This window comes from Rhagoletis pomonella, unplaced genomic scaffold, assembly GCF_013731165.1.
Source record: "Rhagoletis pomonella isolate Grant_MI unplaced genomic scaffold, Rhpom_1.0 Rhpom_scaffold_00010, whole genome shotgun sequence".
NCBI lineage: Eukaryota > Metazoa > Arthropoda > Insecta > Diptera > Tephritidae > Rhagoletis > Rhagoletis pomonella.
The window spans coordinates 26,632,865-26,638,742 of NW_023458564.1; positions in this window are offsets into that span (position 1 = coordinate 26,632,865).

Here is a 5,878-nt window from a genome sequence, read left to right on the forward strand (position 1 = left end):
AGGTGCTTCCAAATTAAAAAGAGCTCAAAATTTTGATAAAATGTTGTCGAATTTTTTGCTGTGCAAAGTTTGAAACTTTAAAATACATGAGGGGTATTCTCTGAGTCTTGCAAAGCCCTTGCATGGTGCACAGATTCCACGGTAAAAACCGGTTTTCGTATGGGACACCGTGCAAGGGAGAATTCCCCTATGGTTTTTATTAGATAACGAGCTATACTTTCAAAAAAAAAAAAAATAATAATAATAAGCATTAAATAATCGCCAAAGAGTGCTAAAAAGTTTTTCCCAATTTATATTTTCGCTACTGCATCTACAACTTGTGTGAGCATACCTATGAATTATTTGAAGGAATTAGTATTTTTTTATAATTTCAATAATTCAAGTTACAATCGTTTCTTTAAAAACAAAAAGATTGAACAGTGAATTGTAAAGGTGATTTTTAAGCAAAAAACAAAACCGACTTCAATTCTAATATAATAATTTAAGACAATCGTAAATTTCTTAATGATCCAATGATCGGACCTGAAACAAATTAGTATGGGACCACCTATGAGGTACCACCTTTCCTCAAAAAAAAAAAAACAAAAAAAAATTGTTATGGAAATCGGTGAAAGTGGTCCAAAATATGCGGTTACATACATAAAGAAATATTCTGACGTATTGATAACCTCCTTTAAAAAAAATCGAGATAAGAATGATAGACTCCAATATAGCGAGAGTACCAGTTTGACAGAATAAAACAAAACCAAAAATCATAGAGAATAAGGATGCGGGCTATATTTATGGCTCCCTTATACTCTATGTACTTTGTGATAAGCGCTCTGCCACGTTTGTACGAAAAATTATTTTCGGGCCAGAGTACAGGGAGACTCTTATCAAATTAATAAAGAAAATACTGAAAATCGGGACATAATCGGGACAAATATGAAAAATTGGGCCACTTACTTATACGTCCCGACTTTTAAAAAAATATTCAGCGGGACAATTTTCTTAAAATCGATACTGTCCCGCCAAAATCGAGACCAATGGTCACCGTAAGTATACCTTAAAGATTACTGTTTTCTCACGGACAACTGTACGAAGCTTTGAGTAGGGTTAGGCCCTTTAAGAACTTCAAAATTATCCTGGGTTAACAGGTCTCAAGCAATACAAGATTAGTTGTTGTCTTTCATGAAGTTCTTTAAATAAATCTTGAGCTAAATACTGAAGTATATTGATGAATATCACGTTTTATTATGTATTATTATTTATTATTATTTATTATGCGTCTGCTTCTTAAAAATTTGTTTGTAAAACAAATCGGCAAGTACATACCGTCCCCCGCATGCCAGAAACATGAATGTGTAAAATTGAAAATTTTTCGGAAATCAGTAGCCCGTTTCTGTAACAATTCTCTACCAAGGCGAATTGAGATATGAATTCGCCGCCCTGTTCTCTACTGCTAATTAGTAGGTGAGAGTGACGTATTTTCTCTACCAGTAGAGAAATAATTGGTAGAGAAAAGTTACAGAAACGGGCTACAGATTTGAAAGTTTTTTTTTACGAGACTTAACTCTGCATTTTCAGGTATGCCGATCCAATATGTCACCTAAAATTTTAAACGCAAAAATTTTGTTAAAAATAATAATAAGAATTGCTTAATATTACATTATTTAAGAGTTATTGCGGTAGCTGAATTCGAATCTGAAATTAAAATAACTAGAAACAAAATGGGCGATCCAAAATGGCGCCTGAAAATAAAAGAAATGTGTTAAATTTGAATAATGTTTATTAAATTCAGCTAGTATTAAGTTATATTAGGTTTTTTTTTAGTTTTTATTTAATATTCTTAAGCAAAAATGCTATTGATTTGACCATGTTTATGTGTATCTTACGCGAAATTCGTTGAAAAAAAATTAAACAAAAGGTCTGACACGGTCGGATTCAATAATTAGTATTATAGTTTAAAATATAATTATCTTCAAATAAACATAAAGTTTTTTTTTTGGTGAAACCTGGAGAAAATTACTTATGACATTTCCTTTGAACTGGTTTAAAAAAAAAATTCGCTTGAATATTTTATTAAATACTAATCAGGTGAACATATTAAAAAATTTTATTTTAAAGCTTGTATAGAACTGACCTGTAGAAGAAAACCCATTTTACAAAATTGAAATCGATTGGCACTTTGGCTTTTGACATTCTCTTAAACTTTAGCATTGCATTTTTACTTTTCAGAGCGCCGCGTCAACTAACACTTTCACACTCATTATAGGAACAGATGCTAAAGGTCGAGACCTGTCTTGGAAATATTCCAATAGCTGAAACATCATTTTAGCCGGCTTAAGAGAATAAAACCCGAAAATCGATACTTTATTTTTTAATTTATGGGCACGAATTGGGGACCAAATATCATTGTGCGCCTGTTCTACATATTTTCGTAGTAAGAAAATAGTTGTAATATTTCCTGTTAATATTTTTTTATTTGTATGAAAAGAAGTCACTCTATTTACTTACCTAAATTTATTTTTGGCTATTACTTATGATTGTCTTTTCAAATGGAACCATTTAGTTTATACATGTGAGCAAATCGCATGAGTGGTTGTTTTTTAGTATCACTCCCTTCTCTCACCAAAAGAAAAAAGCTATAACATTTTTCTTGCATTTATTTCAATCACTGAAGTTCCAGAAAAAAGTACAATAAAAAATATATCAAGTATTTGAACCATTTTACCCTTAAAACGTTTATTTAGTTGAAAAAGTACTGAAATTACAAACTTTTTCATTGCCACTCGAAAAAATCATAATTCTTTGCTTTAATAACTTTGGTATGTTTTCAAATAGACATAAAAACATACCTGTGAAGTTTCAAGAGTGCGCCACAAAATTAAAAAAAAAAATGGCACCATGCAGAATATCTGTCGAAGGTAATTTGTAATTTTTGAAATTTTACGATTCCTTAATTTTAATAACTTAAGTTACTTCAAAATATTATTACATTTAACGAGCAATTCTGTATATATATATATATATCCATAGGGTTCGCGGAAACACACACAAACACACAATTTATCTAAAACATCCCAATACGGATATCCAATGAAAGGTATTGTTGAGAGCTTTGGTCAGAAAAAATTTCCCACCAGGGTTGCCACGTTTCTGGGTAAAACCAATTTTTACATTGTTAATTCCAATCAACATTTTTTTTAGGTATACACAGTGCAATACGCTCAAGATATGTACCATTTATTTCAACGTATTTCGGAATAGGGTTGCCCCATAAATTTTAGAGTTAGAAATTTACTTAATAGATATCGAAATCCTATTTTTTTTTGTTTATGTATTTCCAAACTATTTTTTTAAAGCTATCCAAATCTTGAAAACTTTATAAAGTATATGCACTCCGGGCAAAGCTCGGTCAACCTGGTACTGTTAAAATTAAACGATGAAAATGTTCTTTCCAAAACCAACGAATCTAGTGTAATAAGACTAGTGTCTCACCAAATGGAAAAAAATTACATTGAGTAAAAGATGACTATGATTTGAGAAACTAGAATTCGAATTTAACACTTTTTTTTTTGGTGCACGCGAAATTTTAAAATTGTTATATACATAAAGAAAGAAATATATATGTGCATAAATAATATGGGTTTTACGATAAGGCGTGCGAGTAAACTTGTAAGATGACTACGTATGGTGCTACGGAGCGTATACGTTACATACGCAACTACGGGTATATAAGCATGAGCGGTTATTTCTCGTTTAGTATATCTTTTTTAAGTTTTCATTTAAATCTTGTTCTTTATACAAAACTAAAGATAATGCATTTTCTAAGATAGGCAAACCACCATTTTCTACCAAAAACACCTTTTTGTCGAAAAATGTAACAACTCGTGGCATTTTGCTGATGTTTATTAACAAGGATGAATCAATCAGCAATATGTCAGCCTTCCTTAAATTCGATCCTGGCGAGGACCATGGTAACCATTCTACATATGTATGTCCTTTTCTGGTTGAACTGTTGAAAAGCAAACCATGCCTGAAGTACTGGTTCCCGATCCAGTTAATGCAATAACAGCTTCTTCCAAGCCATTGAAAGATGCACTTTGTTAGATCCACCACTTGTTGCGCTTGCTTATGCCTTCGGCCGCGGTTAGGGATTATAAGCCCTCCTAAGTAGAATTCCGCTTTCTGTGTTGCGAGGAAGAGGGGCTTCCGTAATTCCGCAAAGGTATACAACATTTCTTGTGCATATAACTCCGGCCACGCCATCCAAAGTATTTTTGCGCAGAACCCACATCGAAATTTACAAAAAAGTGCATAGTGCAAACCGAAGTTATTAGTAAATTAGTGGTGGGAAATTCGAGACCTTTTTTTTAGTTTAAATTTTAATCCTTTGACTATACGTTATGTTAAGGTTCTGCGTTTTGACACAACAACCAAAAAACATTGTGCAAATAACTAAACCGGACCCAAGTTTCTCGATAAGGGGCGACAAACATTCTCTTTTTGTTCGTTCATATAAAGCAGTAGATAAAAGTATATATATACATATATGCGAAAGGCAAATTTATCCGTGTAAAAGACAGTGTACGAAAATAAACTATATTGTACGTTACTATTTCGTTTCGTTTATTACTTTAACAGTTCGGTACAATACGAAAACAAAACGGCTGAGTTCACTTTGGCGATAGTACACTACATTAGTTAGAAGTTACATACGAAACAACAAACGAAATGAATCGTGCAGAAAAAAATATATGTATGTATGTACATATATGCAATAACTAAATACAAAACGAATGGCTGCAATGAAATAAAAAAATAAAAATGTTTTTTAATCGAATTGGATATGAAAATTTACAGAAAAAAATATTTTTCACGTAATTGAAACGTTTGCATACATATAAAACGTACCATATGGTACAATTGTCACAAACGAAATGCAAACGTTTCTCGTTGGGGAAAATTACAGTGAATCTTACAATTTGTTTCTGACTATGTACAAAACTGTACAAAACCACAAATGATATGATGATCGATGAGCAAATGGGAATTGTTTTGTACAGTTTATTTTCGTACCCTGGTAAAAGAACACCACTAATATTTCATGCAAACCTACATCGATTTAGATCTCTTTTATCTCGATTCTGACACTGAATTGTATTCGTATAAAATTACTTAAAAAAGCTGTCAATTTCTTACACGTTCATTTTTAGGCATGTCATTGTTACGAATTTCGAAAGTTCGAAACTACGATTCGAATTGCAGCATACCATTTCTACGATTCGTAGTAAAATCCGAATACGAAAATGTTGCAGAATAGGGGTGTACATATGTATGTAGGTAAGTGTTTATAGGTAGTAGAACGGAGGCAGACTTGCTGCCTCTTCATCGTAGACGGTATTTGAGTATTTTTCAATGCATAGAGACTTGTGGGAAACTGTTTAGGCTAAGTTTGAGCCAAATCAAAATCCATCGAACAGAATTTCAACTTTTTGGTTTATTTGATTTGCAGTCACGGTATAAATGTACATAAAAACATATACATAGTTGTCTGTGTATATGCACATATGTAATTATTATAATGGCAGCGGCTACCAATCATTTGACATTGTTGACAGTTTTTGTGTAGTTGACATTTGGCAAACACGGCAAGGTCACGCTGAGCGAGGAATGAGCTTTATGTCGCTTTCAGCCACTAATACTTGTTCGTGTATATTCAAACTCCAATACATGCACACACATTTAACTGATAAAAAATGCATAGATGCATAAAACACTGTCAAGCTTATAATCCACAGCCGACGAGTGCAATGCATTCGAGGGGAGCACTGCAAATGCATGACAACCGATCGTGGAATGTGCGACTGCAACTTAGCTTCCATGCGTTTACTTG